Genomic DNA, 14,999 nt, shown 5'->3' with positions numbered 1-14,999 from the left:
GCGCACCGCGCACGCGCGGCGCCGCCGGTGCGCGCTCCCGCGGCCCTCGTGAGGGGAGCGCTGCGCCCCCGCGCGGCCGGAGCGGGGAGCGGCGGCACCTGTCACCCCCACACCCTCCCCGGGGACACCGGACACCACCAACGACACCCCCGGGCAGCCCCTCCGGACCACACAAGAGTTTGTGTATGCTGGGAAGTGCCACATCCTCCCGAGTTGTGCGTGGGGCAGGGTGACGCCTGCCCGGTTCCTTCAGGTGACGTGTCACCCCGAAAGTGTGGCTGTCCTTGGGGTTGGAGGCACCCCGCGGTCCTTGAGCACACCCCCAGCCCCACAGCAGGGGTCGTGTGTGGTGGGAGTACTGCACCTCCCCTGGGGTGCGTGGGGTAGGGTGGTACCTGCTCCCCTTCAGGTGACACCTGACACCACCAGAAGTGTCGCTGTCCATGGGTAGGGGACACCCTATTGTCCCTGAGCATCCCCAGGCCCACAGCAGGCCTCCTGTTGTGTCCCCCTGCAGTGCGTGTGAGGCAGGGTGGCTCCTGTCCCCACACAGGTGACATGTGTCAAAATGTCCTTGGGGTTGGGGACACCCCCAGGGATGTCCCTGAGCACCCCCGCAGCCCCACACCAGCACAACCCGGACCCTCTGTGCTCAGTGTCCCCTCGTCCCAGAGCCACAGCCCCATAGGTGTCCCGGCCTTGGGGCAGGGACTCGCAGGAGCGGAGGGGATGGCGGGGGGCTGGGGGCAGCGTGTTGTTTTTCCAGTCAGTTGCAGTACTTGAGCTCCAAAGGCTTTGTAGCTTTTGGGCTCGGCGCTGTTTTGCTTTGCGCTGATCCAAGGCCGTGCCTCGCTGCCCCGGGGCTGTGCAGGGTGGGTTTAGGGCCGTGGGCAGGAGGCCAAGTCCTGCTTTCCCCAGTGTGGGGGGTCTTCCCTGGGAGCCAGGCCAAGCAAGCCCAGATCAGGCAGAGGAGCCGTGACGAGCATGGTGCCGCAAGAGAACTTCCCATCCCCAGGAGTTAAACCCTCTCGGAAAGAGAATCCAAACACCGGTTACATAAAACAAAATTTAAGGCAAATTTTAAAAAAAAGCAATAATAATAATAATGCATTTCCCACACATGCTTTCCCCACTGCCCTCCTCCTCCTCACCCTCTCTCCTTCTCCCCCTCCCACTCTCGGAGCCGGGAGCATCGGCACTGATGCAATGTTGGCGTAATTGGAGTATTCAGGCTGCTATTTTGTACCTGTCTGTTTATTTGAGAGACAGCCTCAACCTCCTAATGAACGCGTCTGAATATTTATCTGCTCCTCCTGAATGGTGCATTTGTGTTTCAAATGCTTAACTGTTATTTTTATTTAGCTGCAAATTGCTGTTTTTATTTCGCTGGCGTACCTGCTTGGAAATTGCTGTAGCATGAGGTTAATGCCGAGCTGTTTTCTATTTCTGATTTTTTTTTTTAATTTTTTTTTTTTAATTAATCCTGTGCTGATAAAAGTGTAAGGACTGGCTCTGCAGTCCCCTTCTAGCTTGTCATGGAGTTAAGATGTGAAGATTGTGGAATCAGCCTCGGAAGGAACTGGCTCATGTGGAAGAATGAGGAATCCCAGCCAGCTGGGATAGTAGAGGAAACATGGTCAGAACCCTGGGAGATGGGAAACCCCAGTGACCAGGGGCAGCTCTGTTCTCCTATGCTACACTTGAAGGTACCCGTACCAAGTAGCAGCATTTCTCAAAAATCTCTTTTTCCTCCTCCTAGAAGGTTTCCTCCCCTCCTCAGTGGCAGAGGCTTGGTCCCCAGGGCAGGACTGCAGGATGGAGATGGGCCAGACTGGTGCCTTGAGCCTTTTCCCCTGGATGAAATCCTGCCTTGCACGGGGTGCTGACCCCAGCAACACCTCTCCTTGGAAAAAAACCCCATGCCTGGGACCAGTTCCAGCATTGTCACCAGCTGGTATGGAGCAACCTAAACACAAAAGGGCCAAAAAGATCCCCTCCCTGCCCATTCCCAACTAACTGTGGGTGCAGCACTTCACACAAAGGACTTCAAGAAGCATCTGGCTGAGAACACCTATGGAGCAAGACCTGTCCTTGTGAACAAATCCTTCATGATGTGTTTGTCTGCCCATGCTCTGGGCTAGCACAAGGTTTGGGTTGTACAGTCAACTTGAACTTACAAAGTTGTGTTGGCTTTGGGTTTTTTTAGATAAAAGAACAAAGCAATAAAAGAAGAGGAAAAAAGGGAAGGAAAAGGGAGGGTGAACAAATTTTTAGGGCAAGGTTAGAGGTGGGTGAGTGGGGAGAACACAAGGAAACCCTGAATGGCCCTTTTGTAATGGTGCTGGTGAAGATGGAGAGTGTTGATTTGGAATCCTTGGATTCCTGCTGGATACTTGTTAAGTTGTGCAGGATGGCAGGAAAATCAGGCAGGGTTTTGCACCCAGCCATAGCTGATGTGAGAGACCATGAGCAAACTGGATCCCCAGAACTGGGTCACATCTGGGGTTTGTTGAACCTCATCTCCAAGCTGATTTCAGTGGGAAGGGCTTTGTGCATCCAATGGAGGGCCTGTGGGCACAAACCCACAGTGTGCCTGTGCCATCTTCCCCATACTCTGGGGATCCTCCTAATCCTCTGGGGGTCCTGGGGTGCTGCCAGACTGTTCTGACCCACTCCATCAGGGATGATCTCTGTGTCTGGTCTGGTTTGCCAAGAGGACCCATTGCTGGCATCATCTTTGACACCCCTTGGGTGCTCCTGGCACACCATCGCCCTGGCTGACATCTCACAACTGCCCAGGGCCCAGCTTTCCCCTCTCCTTTTAAATCTGATTCCAGCTCTGCACCTCTTTGCACCTGATGAGCATCATGGTGGGGGCTGTTTAAACATGTCCATGTTAGTTTTCTGCTCTGTACCCCTCAAAAGGACCCCAAGGGGCAGGATGGGATCTAGGAAGTGCATTACTCCATCCCCTTCTGGGGTGGCCTTTGAAAAGCCATCTCCATTTCCTTCCCTGGGTATGAGATGGGACTGTTACCCCCAAAGTAGAGGGGAGCTCCCAGCACAACAGGGGAGATTTACTGCATGATGGAATTTACAAGAAGATACAAAGGAAAGGGGGTTCAGGCCTCGCCCCCCCTTCCCTCCCTTTCAGGTTGCAAACTTCAGGGCACAGAAACAGTGAGGTGTCAGCATCCCTGAAAGATCTGTGGTGTTAAAGACATGCGAGAAGGAAGAGAAGAAACGCGGCTGTGTCCCTCCCGCCGTTCTCCGTGGGGACCAGCAGCAGTGGGGGAGCAACGAGACCACAAAATGGGAGGCAGGAGGGAGCCTGCAGTCAATGTGAAGGGATGGAGGGGAGAGCCCTGCTCCTGCCACAGGGTATTTCTTTTAATGGAGGGAAAGGAGGATAAACCCTTCGCAGAGGCATATGGAGAGGAGAAGGTGCAGGAAGGGGAGGGGGAGAGAGCCCCAGGCAGGAGTCCCTGGCTGCTGGGATCGGCGCGGCTCCTCAGCTCGCAAACATTCACGCTCCACCGCATTTACGTCTCGGCGCATTTTCCAGGCAGATGCTCCAGCCCCGCTGGCAGAATCCCCTCCGAACCCCCCAAACCCGAAGGCGATTCCCCCGCATGCAGAGGGATGGCGGGGGGTGTCGGAGGGGTCTGGGCTGTGTTCGGGGGGCTCTCTCGGCCGGGGCAGGGAGGACACCGGGTCCCGGTACCACTAGATGGCAGCGGCCCCGCTGCGATCCCGCTGCCGCTGCCGCCGCATCCCGGCCCCGGCGCGGGGCCTCCCGGCTCCCCGGCATCCCCGCTGCGCCCTGCGAGCAGCGCCCGGGACAGGCTTTCCGTGCCGGCATCCCTTGGAAAAACGAGGGGCACCCGAGCCAGAGGCTCTTTCGCAATGCGGGGCGACGGCGGGGACAGTCCTCAGAGGCTCCGACGCCTGCCCGAGACACAATCCTCCCTTTCCCTTCCCTCCTACCCGCGCTTTTGGTTTCCTTCTGTTTTTCTTTCCTTTTTTATTTTCCCCTGTCCCTCTCCAAAGGGTTGCCTGCTTTTCCCTAGCTCATTTCAAGCGTCAAGGGTTGCAAAATCAGACAGATGCGCCCTCCGAACGCAGGCTGAGCTGCAGCAATGTGCACACACGGTCCAAGCTGATTTCCCTGCACTGGGGGATTTTTAGGCTGGCAGTAAACTAAGCAGGGCCTGAGGCAGTCTAATAAATAGCTTTACCTGACTTTCCTCTACAGGGCTGCATTTTTTCAGCCTCTGAAATAGTGTGGCTGCATGCAGCCTGCTCCTAGGGCACAGGCCCCAGCTCCTGCCTTCCCCCAAGGAAAAATGGTGAGAGAAATACCCGCTCCTCATCCAAACCCATGGCACAGAGCATGCAGATAACCACGGGATAAATCCCTAGGCCCTGTTGTCATCTCTGGGGGGTCAAATTGGCTGCAACAGCCACCACTGCTCCTTTCGATGTGTCCCTCCTCCTGTGAGCCATTCCAAGGGTGGTGCTGCTCTGTCCCTGGGCTACCTGCAGGGAAGGATGTTCTGAGGGTCTATCTGCATGTGGAGTTTCCATCTGCTTTACTGTCATTACCCCTGTGCTGGATACGAAGAAATGGAATATTTGGTGTGAGTGTGTGGGAGACACTCTGGATGTTACTGAAACTCACCCCCTCCTGGGACAGGGTTTTTTTTAGACTGAAATAGGAAGCACAAACCTCACCCTGAGCTTCCTCTAGGGTTTGGTTCTTCCTAGAGGTTTCTACTTACTGGAAATTTCTTTCCTGCACCTCTGGCCTGGATCCAGCCAAATTATTAAGCACAAGTTTAGCTTCAAACCAGCATTGCCACAGTGTCTTCTTGGGTGGGTTGGATTGTCTTGTTCCTCCTCACCTTGGGAAAGCTTGTGCCTCTCCATGCTCCTGCTGTGATATGATGGCAGTAAGAAGTAGGAGTATCAGCTTGATTTGCTTGTGCACCAACCACAAAACTGACCCTGTTCGTGTGCAGGAAGAGAGTTATCAAATCTGTGAGGGCATGGGAATGCTGCATGTGAAGATTTGGGATCCCCAACCATGAGCTGATGTTTACAGATCAGCCCATCCTCATCCCCTCTGCTCTTCTCACCAGGGGATGGTCAGGTAATGCTTAAATTGCCAGTAGTGCCAGTGAATATTTGATACTGGCTGAAATGGCCAAGCAAAATCACAGCTGCTGTCACCAACAGGGACTCACAGATTTGCTTCCGTATCAATGACAAGCCACAACACCTGTTCTCCAGAGACTGGGACCACCAAAAAGTTTGATCTGTTTGGTCACACCCTCCCAACAGCTTGGACCCTGATGATCTCCCAGGTCTGGGTGTGTAAGAGCTCTGATGGAAATTCATTATGATTTCCTGATCCTTCCCCTGCCATGAATTTAAATTCCTCAAACCCTAATGCAAGGAATTGAAGTGCATATTGATTAAGGGCTTTTTATGGATGCCTGGCAGACCATATTAAAAATTATTTAAAACTTGCATTCCAGTATTAATGACTCTTGTCTCCAGCACTTTGCAGCAATTCAGTCTTGACTTTTAATTGAAAATCTTTAGTTAAGACAAATTCTTACAGCCAGAGAAGATTAAGTGGTCCTCCTCCAGGTATGTGCCATGGAGGGACATTCAACCTCAAGGTTCCCAAGTGGCTGTGAAATTCTAAAGAGGAGTCTCTGTCCTTAGAGTGGGTGGGTGTGGGTTGTTCTCTGAGGAGCAAGGTCTTTGGGCTTCCTCTCTAGGTGCTGCAGAATGGGTGTTTCACTGCTCCAGCACTCAAAGCAATGACATGGGAAAGGTTAATAACCTCCTTCAAAAGGGCAGTCACTGCAGCCACCTGCAGAAAAATGTGTCACCTCAGGGCTGGTGGTGCTCTTACATCCCATTTCCAACAACACTGGTGAATATCCACGAGCCAAACAAATCTGAGCCGATTACTGCTGCCACCAGGTCTAACACCTCATGCCACCTCAGTTATGTTTTCTTCTGCCTCTGCATTTGATCCCAGGGGACTTCTTCCCAGCCATGAAGCTGGGGTCTGAAAGTTCACCTTAGCTTGAAGACACCCCCAGAGAGGATATGGAATTTTGTAGAAGGGACAGCAAGAGATGTCACCTTGGGACTGTCAGCACCTTGGTGGAGATAGCATTTAATTTAATATTTGTTGGCTCTACAGTAGCTGACAAAGGATCCAGGAGTCTGCATTGTGGTCTGGTGTAGGAAACCAAGATCTTGCATGTTACAGAGCCTTGTGTCAGTGTCATCTTCCTGCTCCATGCCTGGAGCCCTCAACAGGGCTTTGTCTTTGCATTCCCTTTGCCTCCGAGGAGAAGCAAGCCCTCAGTAAATGCATCTCTGAATGTGCCTCCTCTGAAAGGAAATCAATATTTTCCATCCAGTCTCTGGTGGGACAGGATGTTGAACAGCAATCAGTGCCTTCACCCCCCTGCAAGGGCTCGGAGCCAGAGGAACTCCAAGACCACAGGGATTTCCAGGTCACATCAACACAGGATAAGAGAGTCCCCCTGTGCATCAGAGGGGACTTCTGACCACGACAGCAATGAGTCAGTACTGGCCACAACCTGCTATGACTCTGGTTTAAAAAAACCTTCTTCTATCTGCTGATGGCATGTTAAAGGACTGTTTGATTTTTTTTTTATGACTGCATATAAAAGATGACCCAGCTGGCACCCCAAGTGCTTAGCTCCACCATGAGTGGCTGTCCTGTAAGTCTCATCAAAGCCACCTGTCACCAGACACTACCCCAGGGACTGAGTTGTCCATTCAGCCCATTGCATGTGCAGTACAGCTCTGCTTCTTATGCATGGAGGAGTTGAAACTGGATGATCTTTATGGTCCCTCCCAACCCAAACCACCCTGTGACGCTGTGATTTACATCCTGAGAGGAGTCACAACCCAACAGCACCATTCAGGTGGTGAATAACCATTACCCCAAAGGATATAAAGTGAAAAATATTTTGCAATATGCTGTAAGTTTTTTCCTTAAATATTCATTCTGTTCTTTCTCTTGTTTTAGTTTCTTGATGCCTTCCTTGTCCCGCCCATCCTGAAGAGACAGAAATAAGCAGGATTGTACTTTCACATCCAAAGAAGGTCCATGCCTCCTTTTCTCCTCGGTGGTAAAAGTGCTGCTCCATAACTGACTGTGCCATTGTGGTGTTTTACAGGGTAATGGAGTCCACTCATGTTTCCAAGGATTTTTATTGTTCTTGTTGCTGATTTTTCCTTGTGAGTCATGCAGTTATTGGCTTGATTCTCTGGGTCAAGTGCTTGTCTGGAAACCATAGGGTTCATCAGACTGCAAGCAACCCATATTTGCTCCTGTGATGTCCAGGAGTTAAAAATCATGAGCTAAACCTTCAAAACCCAAGCTGAGGCATCCTCCAGGCCCAATGTCCACATATAGTCATAATTTTTTTCAGATTTTTAACCAACAATAGGAACTATAAACTCCAAGGATAGTCAGGAGTGCATCACCTATGCCTTGACTATCTTAAGGAGTGTGTTTGGTGCTGTAGGTGGGTCTGTGAAGAGAATCTTGCCAAAGACCACCCAGACTTTCCAAATTGTGGTGTTTTGTGTACATGGAGTGAACTGCACGTAGCCCTCGTGAAAAAGTCCATCAAATAACCAGCACATCCTTCTCCCCAGTCTCCAGTGCCCACAGACGACAATGGCGTTACCAAAGGACTTCCAGCAGGCAGTGAATTATGATTAAAGTGTTGGTTATTTATAATAAATGGAGCACTCAGATGGAAAAGTCCAGTTAACTCTCCTAATTGTGCCCTGGGGTGGGCTGTGTGCTCAGGGACACCCTCCCCTCGCTGTTGTACCACAGCACTGTACATCCTCTTCCAAAATCATGATGAAGTGACTTTGGTTTTGCTTTGAGGCAAAGGTTTTGTTGTTCAAGGAGAAAGCAAGACTCTGGCCTCTTCCCATAGCCCTTCTATTTTTTGGTTGTTTGTTTTCTTGTTTTGGTTTTTGGGTTTTTTTTATTTGAATGGAAGGCTGAAATTGCTTTTCTATACAGAAAATGAGGATGCTGGTGGAAAGCTTTGCAGAGATGGTACATTTTATGTGCAAGCAGCCCCTCAAAAACTCGGGCCAAGGTGCTTATTTACTTATTCCTCAAGGGCTCAGCAGCAGGAGGTGGTAGCTGAGATGGAAATTACCTGCCAGTGAAGGAGCACTTGGAGGATGCCACAGCTAAAGCTGAAGAAAACCCACACACCACCATGTGATGCTTTCACCCTGGGGATTTTGAGGGTTTTATTCAAAGTCTGATGTGTTTCCTGAGTCGAGACACAGCTGCATTGCTGTAATATTAGGCTTCTTCAAAACTGAGACCTACACACACAAGGATCTCACCTTCCCATGAAAACACTCTTAACCCAGACACTCCTCACCACTTAGGGCAGCTCAGAAGACAGAAGTGAAGTGTTGTAACTTGAACTCATCTCTAATTATCTGGAATTTGTTCACACTAAATCAAACAGAGTGAAATGTCCTACAAGCATAGTCCATAATTCATGACTCTGTTGATTTCTCTCCTAGGCTACAGTGACATCAGTAAATAACAAAAGACTGTGTCCTGTCAAAAAAATCAAGGGGGATATTTCTGAGGAACTGGGAAAATGCTCTCCAAGGGACATGAAAAGTGCAGCAGCCTGCCATCACCCTGTGAGAAAAATAGAGTGAAAGCACATGAGATTTAACTCATTAAAAATGTGGGTTTGATGCAGATTCTTGTTTTTATATTGTAGCATCTGGAGTTTCCAATGAGTGTGACCACATCCTCTTTGGATTCAGCAAGCCTTTAAGAGTGAACCACAAAGGAAGCACAAAAATTACTTATTTAGCGACAAAGAAAAGCTTTTGTTTTCTGTTATTTTACACAATGCCATTCTGACAGAAGCCTGCTTATTCTGGGACCTGTGTTATGGAAGCAGATCCTCCTTGTTCCAAGGGACATGTCCCAGTCTTCCATCTTTAGGACATATTCCATTCCCCTGCCTTTAAGACAAGGTAATAATATTTCCCTAACACAATAATGTTGTGTTTTTATACTTCCACGGCATCTGAATTATGTGGCAGAACAAGAAAACCAGACCTCACCTGCTTTTTTTTCTCTTCAAGCTAGTGACAGACCATATCAGGGCATCCTTGATTTTCCATCTCTCAGCCTCCAGCAGCACCTGTCAGCAGCCCATCTGTTGGAGAGAAAACCCATTTGGCTCTGCTCTGTAGTTATTTAAGGAGAGGGACGATAAATGCTTACATCATTCAGGAGCCTGAGTCCTGGGGGAAACCATCAGGTTTTGATTCTTAACACACACCAAACTTGAGCATTGCCTGGTGGCACAAAGCTGGTGGGATAGAAATGTGCTCCCATGTTGCCACGGCCGTGTTTTTCCCCACAGCTTTGCTTCCCACGTTCCGTGTTCAGCAGTGCCCCGTAGGGACAGTGGCCCTCAGAAGTGGCCTCTCCCCTCGAGACAAGGGTGGAGATGAACACCAAAGTCTTTGGGCCAGACAGTCAAGAGGAAGCATCACCAGCAGGATCAGCAGCTTTTTTCCTAGAGGATGATGAATCAAAGCCAGCCAGCTCCTGGCTGCTGCCCTGGTGTCCAGTCCAGGAAAAGAGAATTGGTGGCAGCTGGGTTGGGCCATGAATGTGGGAGGATCTCTGAAGGAGGGAGAGCCTTGAAAGCAGGCAAGTGAAGCTCAGAGGGATGTGCTGAACTCACTCTAGACTGGGTGGGGCAGAAAACCAAAACATGAATCAGCTCCCGAGCCCTGGAAAGAGGCTGGTCTTGGCCATTTGGAGTTGGCTGCCACCGACTCTTCTCATTGCCAGTCTGTCCAGCACAAGCTGGACAGGATGTGCCTGGCAAAGGGCCTGCTGAAGGGGATGAAATCACCGTTCTGAGGTTGCCTGAAACTTCTTACACCCCTTTCTGGAGTGGGAGGACCATTGATCATTTCTCAGGTGTCTCCCCATCTCCCAGCTATCTACCCTCCTGGGAAGGGTAGGGCAGCTGAAGTGTGTGCTTGGTTAGTAAAGGAAGATGGACCATTGTACTGATAGCTGCTTTTCCTCTGAAAGATAGAAGAGTATAAAGGGCTGGAGCAATAAACCACAGCTCAGGAGAACCAAAACCACCACGGGCTTCTGTGGCTCTGCAGGAAGCAGGAAGGATGAATCAGGAAGCAGGACGACCTGCTCGATCATGGGATGGGGAGACACCAGATGGAGATGGACCAGTGGAGAGGTGGCCTGGAGGGACAGAGAGCTGAATCCATGAAAGCCAGGAAGCTCTGCCTGGCCCCCAGTGGGAACCTGGAGAACATCAAGGAGCAAGATCTTCCTGCAAGTCCTGTCCTATTTCTCCACAGGGACTGACCTGGGCCCTTTGCTCCAACCTGCCAGCTCAGCCTCATTTTGCTTTGTGTAGGTGAGTTGAGTTGCTCAGGAGCCCAGAATGTGGGATGTTCTTCCAGTGAGTTTCATAGGAAGGAGCTCAAACCAGGGCAGTCCTGCCCTGATTATGAGCAGAGAGCTTGTAGGTTACAAAGAGTGGGGAAATACGGCCACAGGTCAGGGAAGGTTGGGTGAGTATCCAGCAGAAAAAGGCAAACTCAAGAAAGTTTGCATGAAATGCCAGAGTTATTTTGAGATTTGGAGCACAGGGAGCGGAAAGATGAGTAAAGGATTTGGGGAAGATGAGCCTGGGCCAGCTGCAGAGCATCCCAGCAGGGAGATTAGAGGAGCAGCAGAGAGATCTTACGGTAGGTAATCTTTCAAACAGTGCAAAGTCTTTAGAAACAATAAAACAGTCACTTTATATCAGGTTAAGTATCTGGTTCTTGTAGCCCTGATGTTTACAACTCAAATTACTGCACTGTCTGATGTTGATGGCTTTAGGTGTCTTGAAAATCTCACATATCTTCTACAGTATAATTGGTCTAAAACATGTTTTCCTTGTTTTTCTGGTGCCAGCACCAGTCAGCGGTCCAAGTTTTGTAACCTGCTTGTTTACACTGCTTCAAGCAAACCCAGAGTCAAGCCTCTGGATGTTGTGGTGCCACATTCTTCCTTCAGTCTTTTTTTTTTTCCTGCCTTTTCCACCCCATCCCTGACAGGGGAAGCACTGTTCTTTCCGTGCTCCTTGGTTCTGTGTTCAAAGCAGTTACAGAAAAAGTGACAATTAGGAAAGAAAGAACCTTCAGTATCTGCTTTGGCAGGCACAACACATCCCACTGCTGAGCTGCAGCAAGGCAAAGCAGCTGCCTGCCTGGGTCAGATGGAGATTTTAGTGCCTTGTATTGTGGGATCTCCCCAGAGAGCCTGGTGCTCTGCCACGCTGCAGAGGCAGTGAAAAGCCAATATTAAAGTCAAGCAATGCCCGTTTATAGCAGTCCTGCACGGAGCAGGGAGCTGGACTTGTTGATCCTGGCTATTTTTCACTTTTTATTTTTCACAGTTTTAGGGTGGCAGGCCCTGGCACAGGGTGCCCAGAGAAGCTGTGGCTGCCCCTGGATCCCTGGAAGTGTCCAAGGCCTGGCTGGACAGGGCTTGGAGAAACATGGGATAGTGGAAGGTGTCCCTGGCCATGGCAGGGAGCTGGAACACAAAGGTCTTTGAGGTCCTTCCAACCTAAACTATTCTATGATTCTTCTGGGACCCTTCCAACCGGAGATACTCTATGATTTCAGGATGCCAAACTGCAATTCAGAAAACAATAGTGATTAGAAGCAAACAAGAAGGTTAGATAAGTTAATATTTGGGTGATCAAGTAACCTGGGGCAGGGTAACAGACATCAACTTTGTCTTTCCCACATTAGTGTGCTCTACCAAAGTGATGTAAAGGTTGCTAAGCAATGTCAGTGGTTTCCCCCCAAACTGAAGGAGGATAACAGAAGCAAATGAGTTCACTGCAGTAGAACCGAACTTATATAAAATCTAAATATATATATATAATCATTGCTACTGAAAATTTCTGTTTCTTAAAGCATTCCAGGCAGCTGAAAAACCTAATGAAAGCCCAGATCCTTATTTCATGTCATTTAAAGTCTTTTGGATCAGCCAAGGTGGACCTGCAACCCCTTCTCCAGGTCTTACCTGGCCCTGGCTCACTGTCCAGGGCTGTTGATAAATGCTGCATGAAGCCTCATTTTCCTTCCTTTTTCAGTCCAGGGAAAATGAACCAAAATCTCCACCCCAGATGATAAAAAAGAAAATCTTATCAAAGCATGACTTTATGAAGGGCAAGGCAGACAAAGAGAGTGGGAAGAGAGAGAAGATAATTTCCTAAACCATTAAACAAGCCTCATTTTCCCACACCATTGCTTCTCCCTCCTTATTTTTATGAGGCAGCAACCAGCCCCTTCCTGTCAATACATCACCTTTGTGTTTTGTGGGTGAGCAGGGGAGGGTTCTGGGTCTGAAGGTCCTGCTGGAACTCTCTGCTTGTCCCTTCTGTCCCTGCTGGTCACCTCTCTCATTTCCTCTCTGGTACCTCCACAGCACCACAAGTCTGGAGAGGGCCAAAAATCAACATTTTCATGCCACGAAAGGGAGAGTTTCCCAAAAAGACTTTTAGGACTATGGTAGAATGACCAAAGAAGTCTGGAAGTGACACAACCAACAGTACATGCCAGAGGACAAGAGATAAGGACTTGGAATTGTCCTGTTATGTCTCACAAGGACACAAAAAGGAGACAGAGGTGAACAGCAGAAAACTCCCAGTAGGACAGGAACCATCAGCACGTACTGGAGGTTTCACCTGCCTCCTCCAGGTGAGGACCAGGAAGCGCTGGAGACGTGGAATAATGTGGAGCTGGTGCTGCCAGCTCCCTGCAGTTCATCCCTCCAGATTTCCTAGTATTTATTCTCCTGTTCTGGGAAGAGTCGAGAGCTGCAAGAGGCCCAACTCACAGGGATGTTTAGAGAAAGGAAAGACCATTGTGTGAAAGACTTTGGTATTTCAGGGTTTGTTTTCCTTCTGACACAGAACAAAACACAACCATGTCAAAACCCTCTGCAGGGCAAAACAGAACAACAACAAAAATCCAAACCAAACCAAACAAACCAAAAAATATCAAGCAGCAGCATTTTGGACATGGCCTGTGGAAGTGTTTCTCTTCACTTTTGGGCTTTTCAGTCTCACAATCTACTCTTGGTAGTTATTTCAGGAAAATTTTTAAAAGAGGGGAAAAAGAAAGAAGTAAAGGAAAATAAAAGCCACACCAAAGCAGAGATGAGAAGCCAGGATCTGACCCTGCCTCGGGTTTTCTCTGCAGTGGCACCGGGATCAAAGCATCTCCCCTTTTTACCCTAGGTGGGATGCAGAGCTGCAAAGGAGACTCCAAGTTTTAAGCAGGAAAACTTGGGAACCACCTGTGTGACATCAGCAGAGCTATTTTGCACCAGCTTTCCTTGAGCAGAAGGACCAAGCAGTCCAGAAATTTTAGAAAGGTGCGACGTAAGGGTTGGTTCCCAGCAACAGAACCGGGGGAAAGCCACTGTACGGGGCGGTGTTTTGGGTCAAATTCACTCCAAGGGCTCCAAGCCAGCCTCCTGGCTGGCCCTGGGTGGGTTGGTGTCGGTGCTGACGCTTTCAGGCCCTGTTTCGGGGCTGTTCCGTGGGTGCTGGGTGCGTTCCCCGGCGGCAGAGAGCAGCTCGCCACCGGCTCTCTCCCCGCTTGGCAGCGCGCCCGGCCGCCTTTCACTGCCGCCTTTTCATTCGCCTTAATTCACTGCGTTTCCTTTCTTGCTCCTTGCGAGGAACAGAGGGAGAGCTTGTTCCAGCAGACGGGCCCCATCCGCCCCACCCGGCTGCGCTGGAGCGAGGGCTGGAAAAGCGGGATGCGGGGAAGGGGATCTCCCACCCCCGCGGGGCCCCCGCGCCGCCTGCGCGCCGCTTCCCAGCAAATACGGTAAGCGCTCAGCCTAAAAATGTAAGTCTGATCTCATGACACAGGGTGGCCCTGCATTCCTCACCTCTGACATAACCCGCTGGGAGTGTGCTCCGCACAAAAACACAAACAAGATGTCCTGGCGGGCTGGCGGCGGGGGCCGGGCAGCTGGCAGATGTTCCGCAGAGCCCCCCGGGTGCCGGAGCTCCGGCACAGGCTGTACCCGGGCGGGGAGGGCACGGCCACGGCCCGGGCTGCCAGCACAGAGCCGGCCGCTGGTGGCTGCATGGCAGCCCAGCCTCTCCCCCGGCCCAAGGGAAGGTACCGTGCTGTGGTTCTGTATCAGGGAGGCAGCTGGATCTCTTCCCGAAACCTCCCCTGGGATTTTGCTTGGCCCATGCCCGAGGGCATTCGTAAGGACTTTGCGGTGCTTTTGCAGGAGGCTGCTGGTTGTTATTTTTTTGCCTTGTTTTTTGTTTCTTTCCGAGTGTCCCTGGGCAGGCTCTGCTCTGGCTCTGCCACGGCCGCGATTTTCTGTGTCCATGAGCTTCCCGGTCCCGCAGCGATTCCCAGGCCCGGCAAGCTCCGTGTCGAGCCCCACAGAGCTGCGGTGGGGCTCTGATTCCTCCCTGCGAGCAGACACAGCCCGGGATGGGATGCTTTGCCAAGGATCACGTGGAGAATCCCAGTCCCGCTGCCGAAAACACGAGGCTGACTTTGCTCCCAGCCAAACCCTCCTTCAAAGCACAGCCTTGTCTAGGGCAGGAACAGACCCTGCTCTCCCCTCTAGCCCGGCCACGCCGCACCACTTGTTTACTTTCTTCTGCAAATGCCCTAAACCTTGACATCGACCTATTTTCCCTTCTGTTACGCAAAGCTCCTTTCCTAGAAAGAGGCTTTGTGAGGCTCGGTCCAACCAGCCCAGCTCTCCTCCATGTGTGTAAAAGCAGACTGTAAGAGCCTGGCAGGTTCAGCTCAGCTCCAGCACATCCAAAACCCACACAGGGATG

General features: G+C 50.7%; 1 long non-coding RNA gene across 1 annotated transcript; it reads left to right on the top strand.

Annotated features, from left to right (window-relative positions):
• Positions 1-15: 15 nt before the first annotated feature.
• On the top strand, positions 16-2,191 carry LOC111945163 (uncharacterized). Its single transcript, XR_002871549.2, has 2 exons — positions 16-253; positions 1,760-2,191. It is a non-coding gene; the product is annotated as an uncharacterized LOC111945163 (long non-coding RNA).
• Positions 2,192-14,999: the final 12,808 nt, after the last annotated feature.

Source organism: Cyanistes caeruleus, chromosome 1 (genome assembly GCF_971803275.1).
Source record: "Cyanistes caeruleus chromosome 1, bCyaCae1.hap1.1, whole genome shotgun sequence".
NCBI classification, from domain to species: Eukaryota; Metazoa; Chordata; class Aves; order Passeriformes; family Paridae; genus Cyanistes; species Cyanistes caeruleus.
This window is presented reverse-complemented; position numbering and strand designations above follow the sequence as displayed.